Below are 15,134 nucleotides of genomic sequence, written 5' to 3' on the forward strand. Positions count from 1 at the left end.
GCACATCTGAAGGACCACAGATTTGGAAACCTGCTGGGGGATTAAGCAGAAATTGTCATTTGTAGGTGCCCCTTGGTCTTCCCTGATACACAGCCCACGCCATTTTCTGAGAGGGAAGAAAAATAGCATCAATCCCAGAGCTGTCTCTCTGAGGGACAAATGCTGTAATCAGAATAGCAGCAGGCAGACTTAGTTCCCTCACCTTCCCCCTCATTCAAAACAGCATGAATTTACATTCCTGGGGCTGACTGCCAAATAGAAGGGTAAAGTGTAGTTGGAAATCCCAATAACAAGGGTACATTTTCTGGTTATCTAGACCCAACTTTGGCACAATTCTGATAATGGGTCCTCTATAGGTATACAACTTTGACTCAACTCACATCCTAGATTCACTGCAATATAAGATCCACCTTACATTTCATGTTCTCCCTATGGTAATTTTAGAGAAGTTGTTTTGATTTAGAATTGAGAATTTAAAAAAATGAGTATTAGTTAAGAGTGAATATGAACAACTGGTAAGTTTCTTCAAATTGGTGCTATCAGGAACCACAGTGCGACCCAGAGATGCACATCTCAAAGTGGGCTGTGCAAAAATGGTAAAGGACCTTATCTGTGTGGGTCTGTGACAGAGGTGAAGAAAAATACATTAAGATGCTGAATCCTGAGAAGTTGGAAAGATCTGAAAGGAATAATCAAATTATTTTCTATTAGTGTAAAAAGAGATTAAGTGGGCTTCCCTGGTGGCGCAGTGGTTGAGAGTCCGCCTGCCGATGCCGGGGGCACGGGTTCGTGCCCCGGTCTGGGAAGATCCCACATGCCACGGAGCGGCTGGGCCCGTGAGCCATGGCCGCTGAGCCTGCGTGTCCGGAGCTTGTGCTCAGCAACGGGAGAGGCCACAGCAGTGACAGGCTCGCGTACCGAAAAAAAAAAAAAAAAAAAGAAAAAAGATTAAGTTATTGCAAAGAATTTAGTGAATAAACTATTTAGTAAATGGTTTATTTCCACTAAAACCAGAAAGAAGTACAATGTATTGGACTATTTATTAATTTCAAAAAGATTTTTGAGCATTTTTATTATATGCAGTTCCAGGTTTCATTGGTCCTAAAACATATAACTGGGGGCCCTTCTTTAAGAAAAAGAATCCAAAAAATTAAATACAAAATTAGGTATATGGTCTTGGGAGGAGCCTATGCAATGAGGTTCCCTGAAGTTAGGTTTGAATTGCCACATTTGTTGTTTATTATATGCACAGTGGGCATATGGTGTTTTGCCTCCTCTGATTTTATTCTCCTTTTTCTGATAATAGCACCTTAAATTTCCTTTGAGAAAACCAGTCTTCTTTCCCTTTTTGTCATATGGCTCATGGGTGGGCATATGAATCAGACTTGGCCAATAAGAGTACTATCTTCTAGTAGCCACAATGATTGGTTTATTAGTGGGTACGAAATCTAAACTGAAGTAATGAACTTTAGGCCTTGGGACTTTTTCTAGAACTATTATGTTGAAACATTTGAAATTGCTATTACTCAACCATTTTAGACCTACATAAATGACAATTTTATATATTTCAACCTAATATTGAGGGTTTCTTTTCCTTGGGTTGCTAGGGCATAAGATGAAAGTCTGCAGTTTCTGGTGCCACTCATGATCAACAAACTGCCTGAGAGCCAACACAGAGAAAATCAGAATGGAGAGATGGAGAAAGATTGATTTTGGGGGGATGGGGGAGGATAATTGACGTACAACATTATAGTAGTTTCAGGTGTACAACATACCGATTTGATATTTGTATGTATTGCAAAATGATCACCAAAATAATCTACAGATCTTTCTCAACTTACAACAATGGGGTTACTTCCCAATAAACCCATTATAAGTTGAAAATATGTGAAAATGCACTTAATACACTCAAGCTACTGAACATCATAGCTTAGCCTAGCCTACATTAAACATGCTCAAAACACTTACATTAGCCTACAGTTGGGCAAAATCATCTAACACAAAGCCTATTTTATAATAAACTGTTGAATATCTCATATAATTTATCACATACTGCACTGAAAGTAAAAAACAGGATGGTTGTATGGGTACAGGATGGTTGTAAGTATATTGTTCGTTTGCGCTTGTGGTAGCGTGGCTGACTGGGAGCTACTGGTGCCCAGCATCACAAAAGAGTATCATACTGCATATCTGCTAGCCTGGAAAAAGTCAAAAAAATTGTATGTCAAACCATTGTAAGTTGGGGACCATCTGTAGTTAACATCTGTCAACATACATAGTTACATATTATTTTTTCTTGTGATGAGAAATTTTAAGATTTATTCTCCTGATGACTTTCAAATGTGCAACTTAGTATTATTAACTTTAGTCACCATGCTGTACATCATACCCCCTTGACTTATTTATTTTATAACTGGGAGTTTGTACCTTTTGACTCCCTTTACCCACTTTTCCCACCCCTCTCAATCCCCCCCACTTCTGGCAACCACTTCTCTTTCTGTATGCTTGTTTTTTTCTTTTCTTTTCTTTTTTAGATTCCACATATAAGTGAGATTATATGGCATTTGTCTTTTTCTGACTTATTTCACTTAGTATAATGCCCTTGAGGTCCATCCATGTTGTTGCAAATGGCAAGATTTCATCCTTTTTTATGGCTGAATAGTATTGCTTTGTATATATATACCACAGTTTCTTTGACCATTCATCTATTGATGAACACACATTGTTTCCAAGTCTTAACTATTGTAAATAATTCTGCAATGTACATAGGGATGCATATATCTTTTCTAGTTAGTGTTTTTGTTTTCTTCAGATAAATACCCAAAAGTGGAATTGCTGGATCATATGGTAGTTCTATTTTTAATTTTTTGAGGAACCTCCGTACTGTTTTCCATAGTGGCTGCACCAATTTACATTCCCACCAAGAGTCCACAAATGTTCCATTTTCTCCACATCCTTACAAGCACTTGTAATTTCTTGTCTTTTCCATAGCAGCCATTCTGACAGGGGTGAGGTTATATCTCATTGTGGTTAAATTTGCATTTCCCTGATAATTAATGATGCTGAGCACCTTTTCATGTACTATTGGCCATCTGTATGTCTTCACTGGAAAAATGTCTATTCAGGTCTCCTGCCCACTTTTAATTGGATTTAAGAAAATAATTAATTTACTTTTTGCTATTAAGTTGTATGAGTTCTTTATATATTTTGGATATTAACCTCTTATCAGATATATAATTTACAAATATTTTCTCCCATTCAGTAGGTTGCCTTTTCATTTCGTTGATGGTTTCCATTGCCATGCAGAAGATTTTTTAGTCTGATATCATCCCACCTATTTATTTATTTATTTTTGCCTTTGGTTTGGTGTCAAATCTTTGCCAAGACAGATAACAAGGAACTTGCTGCCTATGTTTTCTTCTAGGAATTTTATGCTTTCAGGTCTTATGTTCAAATCTTTGATCAATATTGAGTTAATTTTTGGGTATGGTGTAAGATAGTGGTCCAGTTTCATTCCTTTGCATGTTTCTGTCCAGTTTTCTCAACAACATTTAATGAAGAGAAACTGTCCGGGTCCCACTGTGTATTCTTGGCTGCTTTGTTGTAAATTAATTTACTATATATGTGTGGGTTTATTTCTGGGCTCTCCATTCTGTTCCATTGATCTATGCATCTGTTTTTATGCCAATAACATACTGTTTTGATTATTATAGCTTTGTAATATGGAGTTTGAAATCAGGGAGCATGATGCCTCCAGCTTTGTTTCTTTCTCAAGGTTGCTTTGGCTATTCAAGGTCTTTTATGGTTTCATACAAATTTTAGGATTATTTGTTCTATTTCTGTGAAAACTGCCATTGGAATATTGACAGGGATTGCATTGAATCTATAGACTGCTTTGGGTAGTATGGACACTTCAATGATATAAATTCTTCCAATCCATGAACACAAATTATATTTCCATTTATTTGTGTCTTCAATTTCCTTCATCAGTGTTTTATAGTTTTCAGTGTATACATCTTTCATGTCCTTGGTTAAATTTATTGCTAGGTTTTTTATTTTTATTTTTGTTTTGATGCAATTGTAGAAAGATTTATTCTTAATGATATTATTTGAGCACAGGGTTCCAGTTTTGCCTTAAACCAAAGTATTCCTACAATTTAAGTTAGGTGAACCAAATCCCTTTTAAATTAACTCAGTTTGATTTGAGTTACTACCATTTGCAACCAAAAGAGTCCTCATTAATATTATACATAAAGAATAATTGCACACAAGTATAAAATACATCAGATCAATTCATCATTTAGTACTTAGTCAGTGTTCACTATGAATAAGCCACTGTGGCAAAGACCAGAGAGAATGCAATAAAATTAAAGATATGATTCCTTCTATGGTACTTACACTGGGAGGTGAACATACACACACACACACACACACACACACACACACGTGAAATCAAGAAGAACAATAAAATATATATTAATGTTATATTCCGATGTGTATAAATACTTTAAGAATTTAGAGATGGGATCAACCTCTCTGTAGGCTGAAGTTATTAGAAAAGACTACATGATAGAGATGCAACCTGAGGTAGGAATATGTAGAATCTGGATAGATGAAGGAGTAGGGAGAGCTCTTCAGGGGTTGGCTAATAGCAAAGGCACAAGAGTGGAGTGGAGTGCACAAAGAGCCTGACCTGAATTGGAGAGAAGGAAGAGAGGCTAGTGTGAGAGTGCTGTGGGTAAGGTCACAGAAGTAGAATAAATGACTCAGTTCCTTTGGTTTAGGAAAAGAAGGAAGACAGTAGGTGAGAAGCAGAGAAAACTTAACAGTTTTCTTTGGATGACAATAATGTACATGATTTGAGGCCACATTGGGAAGCAGATATACCAAAGGACTAACCTGATGTCTACCACTGACTTCTTATACTTTTAAAGGACTGGACTTGGGGGTTGAACTCCGGTGTTTTGAGGAATTGATGATGCAAATTATGGGCAGAGTGGGAGTTAGTGTTATCTAAACATAAAATGGTTCACATTACTTAGACCTTTTAGAGCAAAACAGAGGAGTTTGATCCTGATACTGGGTTGGTAAGACCTTGGGCAAAAGAGGACCACTGCCATTTCATGATTATATGAATTAAAATGAGGCAAGTGATGCTTTAAGAAAATTAATCTGGCAGTGATAGGTAGGATGCATTGGAATGAAGAGGTAGTGAAGCCATTTATTAGGCTATTATCATAATCCAAGTGGACAAGGAGCCTGAGTGTGCCAGTAAGAATCAGGGAGAAATTTCAGACTATTTTAAGGTAAGAGCATTATCTCAAGAAAGGACTGACTAGAAGATAATAGAAACTATCCAATGTAAAAAGCAACAGCTATTTCAATATCCCATGGAAATAGCAAAACCCATTGGCAATTATCTTTGAAATTTGCATCTAACTTTGACTCTATAGAGCTGTTCCTGTCTTGTATGTACACAGGACATGTACCCATTGGCCAAACTCCAGCCTGCTTTGTCCATGGATTCTACTGTGACCTCTTTCCTATTGACTAGACCTCTTTCCATCCAACCATGGCTCTGGCCTATGTCTTATCTGCACCTTTCCAAAGCTAAACACTAATCAGCTACTGCTTTGTTGGCCCTATTTCCTTTTGCTGGCCCCACCAACCTTACCTGCAGTGGCCACTCCTTCCAACATAACTTGGTTCTTTTGAGGACACTTCTGGACCAGCCAAGTATGCTGAAACACGCACTGGGGAAACACTGCAGTGGACAGGCTATGTCTGCAGAACCTTTGCTTCATTCTCTGGTTTCTCTTTGCTCTCTCATTCTCTCTCTTTCATTCTCTCTCTCCCTCTCTCCCTGTCTCTCTAATAATCACACAACTGACATAAGCGTGACTTTTCCTTGTTCTAAAAAAATACATATTCAGATAAGGATAAAGTCCTCTTTGTTCACCATCCCAGCCTCAGTCCTCTCCTGCCTCCCCAGAAATAATCCTTCTAACCATTTTGCTGTGCAGATCTTCTGTTACACAACTGTATACTTACATGTCCTTGAAAAAACATGTATTTCATTGTTGTTTATATATGTGTATGTTTTTATAGAAATTATATATTATATGTATCATTCTATAACATGCCTTTCTTTTTTCTATTTTACTGTGTCTTTGCAGAGGCTTCTGTATTAGTGCACATCTACTTCAATCTTGTACTTCTGTGTGGTATTCTGAATAACAGATACATCACAGTTTACTAAACCATTCTCTAGTTGGGACATTTAGATTATTTCTAATATTTTAATATTATCAATAATGCTGCAGTAAAATTCTTAAGCATGCCCTCTTCTTCATATGCCTTCATATGTGGGTATATATTTCATTAGTGTATATGAAGAAGTTAAATTGCTGGGTCATAGAGTGTACACATTTACATTTGTAAGAGATACTCTGAAATTTCTTTTCAAGGTGGCTATAACAAATTGCATGCATGCTGGCTAGTTTTGAGAGTACCTATTTCCCCACATACTGGTCAGTTTGATAACATTAAACTTTTTCAATTTGTGCCAATTTGACTCTTCATATTGATGCTATATTCTTACCTCTCAGCCTTCCAGTTTCTCTTAGGATTTCACTGATTTAGTCCTTCTTAACATCTCTGAATCTCTGTAGACTGATACTCTATAGCCTGGTAATTATCCCCTCCACACACTTGCGGTACTACCCTCCCACCCATCATGGTCCCAGAACGCCTGCTCACATAAGTAGTCTTGAGTGGGTGCAGCCCATCTCTAAAAGACTGGGCTTCCAAATTGCTTACTCTTAGGACAAAGAGGCAGGGCAGGAGTGAGAGAAAGGAGAAAAAGATGAATTCACACTTCCTAGTCTAAGAAATTGGAAAATGGAGCTTTCCTTGATAGAATTGGGCAGTTGAAGATATTAGGGCTGGAGATGAAAATTTAGAAGTTAGAAGCAAAGGGGGGTCAGGGAAGCCTTGAGAATGGATGTGTCTCTAGGAAGAAGTAAGTGTAGAAAGGGAAAAAGGCAAAGAGGTGATTAAGTCCCGAGACATGACAGCAGATAAGAAGTGTGATACAGGAAAGAGTCAATAGAGGGATGGAGAAGGGATGGCCAGGAAAACAGAAGAAGAAACCACTGAATGAGGTGTCACAGAGCAAAGGGGAGAGTCACTTTCAGGGAGTGAGCTGCCTGTTGTCCCAGAGATATCAAATAGGAAAGGGATTTAGTAAAATACCTTTTGGCAAGAAGAGGTCAGTGTGTAAATCTAATGAATGGAAGGAGCAAAACCCAAATTTTAAGTGAGCAATGAGGGTAAGAAGTGGAAGAAGCAGGTGGGGACAATAAGCGTGAGGGGAAGGACAGAAATAGGACATTGTTACAGAATGGCAGGTTCTGATAAGTGCACGTTTACCTTTTTTAACATCTTTATTGGAGTATAATTGCTTTACAATGGTGTGTTAGTTTCTGCTTTATAGCAAAGTGAATCGGCTATACATATACATATATCCCCATATCTCCTCCCTCTTGCATCTCCCTCACTTCTAGGTGGTCACAAAGCACCAAGCTGATCTCTCTGTGCTATGTGGTTGCTTCCCACTAGCCATTTTACATTTAGTAGTACATATAAGTCCATGCCACTCTCTTACTTCATCCCAGCTTACCCTTCCCCCTCCCCGTGTCCTCAAGTCCATTCTCTACGTCTGTGTATTTATTCTTGTCCTGCCCCTAGGTTCTTCAGAATCATTTTATTTTTAAAGATTCCATATATATATATATATATATATATATACTCTTTTTGAATTATAGTTTTCTCAGGGTATATGGCCAGTAGTGGGATGGCTGGGCCGTATGGTAGTTCTATTATTAGTTTTTTAAGGAACCTCTGTACTGTTCTCCATAGTGGTATATCAATTTACATTCCAACCAACAGTGTAGGGAGGTTCCTTTTTCTCCACACCCTCTCCAGCATTTATTTTTTCTAGATTTTTTGATGATGGCCATTTTGACTGGTGTGAAGTGATACCTCATTGTAGTTTTGATTTGCATTTCTCTAAGGATTAGTGATGTTGAGCATCCTTTCATGTGTTTGTTGGCAATCTGTATATCTTCTTTGGAGAAATGTCTATTTAGGTCTTCTGCCCATTTTTGGATTGGGTTGTTTGTTTAGTTGTTATTGAGCTGCTTGTAAATTTTGGAGATTAATCCTTTGTCCGTTGCTTCATTTGCAAATATTTTCTCCCATTCTGAGGGTTGTCTTTTCGTTTTGTTTATGGTTTCCTTTGCTGTGCAAAAGCTTTTAAGTTTCATTAGGTCCCATTTGTTTTTTTTTTATTTCCGTTTATCTGGGAGGTGGGTCAAAAAGGATCTTGCTGTAATTTATGTCATAGAGTATTCTGCCTATGTTTTCCTCTAAGAGTTTTACAGTGTCTGACTTTACATTTAGGTCTTTAATCCATTTTGAGTTTATTTTTGTGTACGGTGTTAGGGAGTGTTCTAATTTCATTCTTTTACATGTAGCTGTCCAGTTTTTCCAGCACCACTTATTGAAGAGGCTGTCTTTTCTCCATTGTATATTCTTGCCTCCTTTATCAAAAATAAGGTGACCATATGTGTGTGGGTTTATCTCTGGGCTTTCTATCGTGTTCCATTGATCTATATTTTTGTTTTTGTGCCAGTACCATATTGCCTTGATTACTGTAGTTTTGTAGTATAGTCTGAAGCCTTGGAGTCTGATTCCTCCAGATCCGTTTTTCTTTCTCATGATTGCTTTGGCTATTAGGGGTGTTTTGTGTTTCCATACAAATTGTGAAAATTTTTGTTCTAGTTCTGTGAAAAATGCCATTGGTAATTTGATAGGGATTGCATTGAATCTGCAGATTCCTTTGGATAGTATAGTCATTTTCACAATGTTGATTCTTCCAATCCAAGAACATGGTATATCTCTCCATCTGTTTGTATCCTCTTTAATATCTTTCATCAGTGTCTTGTAGTTTTCTGCATACTGGTCTTTTTTCTCCTTAGGTAGGTTTATTCCTGGGTATTTTATTCTTTTTGTTGCAATGGTAAATGGGAGTGTTTCCTTAATTTCACTTTCAGATTTTTCATCATTAGTGTATAGGAATGCATGAGATTTCTGTGCATTAATTTTGTATCCTGCTACTTTACCAAATTCATTGATTAGCTCTAGTAGTTTCTGGTAGCATCTTTAGGATTCTCTATGTATAGTATCATGCCATCTGCAAACAGTGACAACTTTACTTCTTTTCTGATTTGGATTCCTTTTATTTTTTTTTTTCTTCACTGATTTCTGTGGCTAAAACTTCCAAAACTATGGTGAATAATAGTGGTGAGAGTGGACAACCTTGTCTTGTTCCTGGTCTTAGAGGAAATGGCTTGAGTTTTTCACCATTGAGAATGATGTTGGCTGTGGGTTTTTCATATATGGCCTTTATTATGTTGGGATAAGTTCCCTCTATGCCTACTTTCTGGAGGGCTTTTATCATAAATGGGTGTTGAAGTTTGTCAAAAATTCAGTTTTTTCTGCATCTATTGAGACGATCATATGCTTTTTCTCCTTCAATTTGTTAATATGGTTTATCACATTGATTGATTTGTGTATACTGAAGAATCCTTGCATTCCTGGGATAAACCCCAGTTGATCATGGTGTATGATCCTTTTTTTTTTCTATTTGTCAACAATCAACCTTTCACTCCATTTTATTATTATTTAATTCTATAGAAAAAACAAGTTTTATTACATTCCTTTTTTTAAATGGGGGGAAACTGTACAAATAAGCATGATCAAACCTCTGTTAGAGCTGGTTAATACTGATCTTATTGCCTCGAAGTCTCTCTAGTAGTGTCGAAGAAATTATGTTTCAGGTCCATCTGAAGGAAAAAAGCACTGGAGAGGCAAGAAAGGACTCGGGTAAAAAGTTTCAGAGGATTGTAGGGAGATGGAACTTGCTGCTTAAAAAAATTACATTGAGCTCTGGAGCATCTCCATTTCTTAACACACCTTCCAAAGCATTTATTGGGATAGTTTTACCCATGTTTAAGGGCTCATATTATATGCAGTTTGGGGTTTTATAAATTCAGAAATAAAGTAATATAAAGAGTAGAATATTGAAGGCTTCAGAGTAGGGCTATAAGAGACTCAATATTGCTAAATAAGTCCCCAAACAAAAATGTTCAGTCTACCCCACCCCAAAACCTATGTATAATAGGAGAAAATGCACAGCAAGAAGCAGAGGAAAAGCATGTATCCTGGAATAAATCATACACTAAACAGTCTAGAAGCAAAGAAAAATAGCAAACAACATACATATACACAAAAGCCTAAGAAGCAGCTATTTTCCTCATGTCTTTAGGTGAGTACCTCTACCCAGTAGATTACAGTTATGAAAACGACTCAGTTGTTTTTTTTTTTAAAGTAACAAACTGTTTCCCATCATGCTCCATTTTCTAGGATCTTTCCTTTTTGATTGGTTGATGTAAACAAAAAGCAAAGCACATAAACATGCAAGCATGCACACGTGTTCCACACACGTGCACACACACACCCTCCTAAAATGTGAAAAATGCAGATATATAATGCTGGTATTAGAAATCACTTCAACTTTATACTTAGGAACTTATAGACCCTTGATATGTCCCCCCAAAATATTTTTCCTTGTCCTTGTTCTTTAAATGCTCAACCACCAAAAGAAAAAAGGAAAAAAATAAAAGGCTTTAAATGCACATGTTTCAAGTCAGTGTCTTGTTACCAAAAATGTAGCATTTTCTTCACTTTGGCCATTGTTAAAGATGCAGGCATAGGTCAGGGAATGTTAAGACTAGCATGTATTAAAAACAAATGCAACATTAACACAGCATATATCTTTCAAAAAAGGATAAAACACTAACAGATACAAGTCAATGCACATATTTTAACTAGTGCAATTTTATCTACAATGGAGTAAATGTTATTTTGGGTGCCACACATTGCAATACTGTTCATTTCCCTTTTATCATGCAAACATGCCAACTTTATCATTAAAAAACCTTTATGCGGACACATTCACGTTGCCCTCCCACCCAAATTAAAGGGGAAAAGGTCAATAAAAAAGCTCCTCAAGATTTCATAACTATGAACATAAAGCTCCTAGAGAATAGTGTATAGGCTGAATTTACAGATTTGTATAAAAAAATTATAATTTAGGTAGATGTCTTCCTCACGGATTACAACACAATGTGAAGTTACACTACTCTGAAATTTGTACCAACTGTACAAAAACAAAAGCAAGAGACCATGAAAAAATATGTCCTTCATGGCCTGAGAGCCTACACATTTTTGAGTAATTTAAAAGGGTAACTATGAGAGTCTGACATTTTTCTGTATCTCACCTCTTCTGCTTCTCTATCTGTAGTATTTGTAAATCAAAGTCAGCAACAGGTTAGTAGCAAAGGTCTCATCTATCTCCCCCTTCTTCCTTCCTAACTAATCCTACTCAATTTTCTCTCATCTTCCTGAGCATTTTCCATGAACAGCATTGCAAGTTGGTTTAAAAAAAATAATAGAAAAAGAAAATAGAACAAAAAAAGGAAAGAAGAAAAAGAAAGCTTTACAAGGGTTTTGTTGGTTAATTATTTACTGGTGGAATCACTCCACCAGGAGTTTGATTTCATTGGCTAGCAGTTGGTTCATGTTGAATAGGCCCCCTGGGAGCTTGGTGAGCAGCTCTTGCTCCATGGTTTCAGGGTCGCTGTCAACTTATGCTCACGTTGTCAACAGCAGTGTTGGCTGAGGGACGCAGCTCCGGCTCACTAGTCTCACTGGCCGTGGACATCACAGACAGCAGGGACGTACGCCAGGTGAGCTGGCTAGAGGGCAAAAGGGAGGTGGCATATTCAGCTATTACACCAGCTACATCTAGGTTATAAGCCTCATCAAAAGTTATGAAACCTACATTTTGCATTTGCCTCACAGACACAGAAGGAGCTGTCGTCTTTCATCAACAGGTTAATGTCACACACATCCATTCCCAGGATATTAGACACCTGGATAGCTAGCTGTTTCCCTTGTTTACTCAATGAGCACATCATCCCAACACCACCTAGTGAGCAGTTGCTTTGCATCCTCCCATCTGTTGAACAGCGTTATCATGGTGTCAACCACATGGCCTCCCATGACAATGACATATACATCCCTTCTATGAGACTCTTTAACATATATCTGAAACAGGGATGGAGGTTCATGGTGAATAAGATGGCTTAGATCAGCCAAATGGTGCTTATCGTGAGCCAAGAAAATTGCTTTGCCTCTATGACACCGTGTATTCTTCACTACCATTGGGAACTCCAGTATTTCTGCTTCATCAATCATTTTAGCAAAATTTTCATGACTACCATAAGAGAAAGTATCTGGCAGAGGAACACCATGACCTGCCAACTCTTGAAACGTCCAGAACTTATTAACACAGTTCAGGATGTCTTGAGGTCAGTTCATCAACCTGCATCTCATCGTCTCTAGATGGTGCAAAACAATGATGTCACTATCACTTTGCACCCAACGGGTTGGTATTCTCACTACCACCACTGGAGGGTAGGCAGTAATTAGTTCTCCATTGATACGAAGACCCAGGTTTCCTTGATGGATTGTTAGCACCACCTCATCCATCACCACAGCCCTAAAGTCCAGTTCCTCCTCACAATATTTGGTCTTTAATACTCATAAGATCTCTTTTTGGGGATAGTCTTCCCTGATTTGATGATCTGTCAAAAACCACAACTTGGTGGCCACAGAGCTACGCATCTTGATCTGCCTGTTCTTCCTTTTCTGGAGTTACTTCCTCCTGAATATACACTCTTTCTAGGATTGTAGGAGCTCTCACAGAGTCTGAAATCAGTAGTGCAGGCTGACAAGAAAGATAGGTGAGAAGACTGTGGCAGAAGATTCAGTCCTCTGCTGAAAAATCTCCTTTTAATGTGCTGTTGGATTCTGTTTGCTAGTATTTTCTTGAGGATTTTTGCATCTATGTTCATCAGTGATATTGGCCTGTAGTTTTCTTTCTTTGTGACATCTTTGTCTGGTTTTGGTATCAGGGTGATGGTGGCCTCGTAGAATGAGTTTGGGAGTGTTCCTCCCTCTGCTGTATTTTGGAAAAGTTTGAGAAGGATAGGTGTTAGCTCTTCTCTAAATGATAGAATTCGCCTGTGAAGCCATCTGGTCCCGGGCTTTTGGTTTTTAGAAGATTTCTAATCACAGTCTCAATTTCATTGCTTGTGATTGGTATGTTTATATTTTCTATTTCTTCCTGGTTCAGTCTTGGAAGGTTGTGCTTTTCTAAGGATTTGTGTATTTCTTCCAGGTTGTCCATTTTATTGGCAAATAGTTACTTGTAGCAATCTCTCATGATCCTTGGTATTTCTGCAGTGTCAGTTGTTACTTCTCCTTTTTCATTTCTAATTCTATTGATTTGTCTTCTCCCTTTTTTTCTTTATGAGTCTGGCTAATGGTTTATGAATTTTGTTTATCTTCTCAAACAACCAACTTTTAGTTTTATTGATCTTTGCTATTGTTTTCTTCATTTCTTTTCCACTTATTTCTGATCGGATCTTTATTATTTCTTTCCTTCTGCTAACTTTAGGGTTTATTTGTTTTTCTTCCTCTAATTGCTTTAAGTGTAATGTTAAGTTATTTATATGAGTTGTTTCTTGTTTCTTGAGGTAGGATCGTATTGCTATAAACTTCCCTCTTAGAACTGCTTTTGCTGCATCCCATAGGTTTTGGGTCATCGTGTTTTCATTGTCATTTGTTTCTAGGTATTTTTTGATTTCCTCAGTGATCTCTTGGTTATTTAGTAGTGTATTGTTTAGCCTCCATGTGTTTTTATTCTTTACAGATTTTTTCCTGTAATTGATATCTAGTCTCATAACATTGTGGTTGGAAGTGATACTTGATAGGATTTCAATTTTCTTAAATTTACCCAGGCTTGATTTGTGACCCAAGATATGATCTATCCTGGAGAATGTTCCATGAGCACTTGAGAAGAAAGTGTATTCTGTTGTTTTTGGAAGGAATGTCCTATATATATATCAATTAAGTCCATCTTGTTTAATGTATCATTTAAAGCTTGGGTTTCCTTAATTATTTTCATTTTGTATGATCTGTCCATTGGTGAAAGTGGGGTGTTGAAGTCCCCTAATATGATAGTGTTACTGTCAATTTCCCCTTTTATGTCTGTTAGCATTTGCCTTATGTATTGAGGTGCTCCTATGTTGGGTGCATAAATATTTACAATTGTTATATCTTCTTCTTGGATCGATCCCTTGATCATTATGTAGTGTCCTTCTTTGTCTCTTGTAACAGTCTTTATTTTAAAGTCTATTTTGTCTGATAGGAGAATTGCTACTCCAGCTTTCTTTTGATTTCCATCTGCATGGAATACCTTTTTCAATCCCCTCACTTTCACTCTGTATGTGTCCCTAGGTCTGAAGTGGGTCTCTTGTAGACAGCATATATATGGGTCTTGTTTTTGTATCCATTCAGCTAGTCTGTCTTTTGGTTGGAGCATTTAATCCATTTACATTTAAGGTAGTTATCGATATGTATGTTCCTTTTACTATTTTCTTAATTGTTTTGGGTTTGTTATTGTAGGTCTTTTACTTCTCTTGTGTTTCCTGCCTAGAGAAGGTCCTTTAGCATTTGTTGTAAAGCTGATTTGGTGGTGCTGAATTCTCTTACCTTTTGCTTTTCTGTAAAGCTTTTAATTTCTCCATCGAAACTGAATGAGATCCTTGCTGGGTAGAATAATCTTGGTGTAGGTTTTTCACTTTCATCACTTTCGATATGTGCTGCTACTCCCTTCTGGCTTGCAGTCTCTTCTGAAAGATCAGCTGTTAACCTTATGGGGATTTCCTTGTATGTTATTTGTTGTTTTTCCCTTGCTGCTTGAAAATTTTTTTCTTTGTATTTAATTTTTGGTAGTTTGACTAATATGTGTCTTGGCATGTTTTTCCTTGAATTTATCCTGTATGGGACTCTCTGCACTTCCTGGACTTGACTATTTCCTTTCCCACCTTAGGGAAGTTTTCAACTATAATTTCTTCAAATATTTTCTCAGTCCCTTTTTT

At 37.3% G+C, this 15,134-nt stretch overlaps 1 pseudogene; it reads right to left on the reverse strand.

Annotated features, from left to right (window-relative positions):
- Positions 1–11,587: 11,587 nt before the first annotated feature.
- On the reverse strand, positions 11,588–12,813 carry LOC112404929 (beta-citrylglutamate synthase B pseudogene; annotated as a pseudogene).
- Positions 12,814–15,134: the final 2,321 nt, after the last annotated feature.

This window comes from Neophocaena asiaeorientalis, unplaced genomic scaffold, assembly GCF_003031525.2.
Source record: "Neophocaena asiaeorientalis asiaeorientalis breed wild unplaced genomic scaffold, Neophocaena_asiaeorientalis_V1.1 scaffold399, whole genome shotgun sequence".
Classification (NCBI taxonomy): domain Eukaryota; kingdom Metazoa; phylum Chordata; class Mammalia; order Artiodactyla; family Phocoenidae; genus Neophocaena; species Neophocaena asiaeorientalis.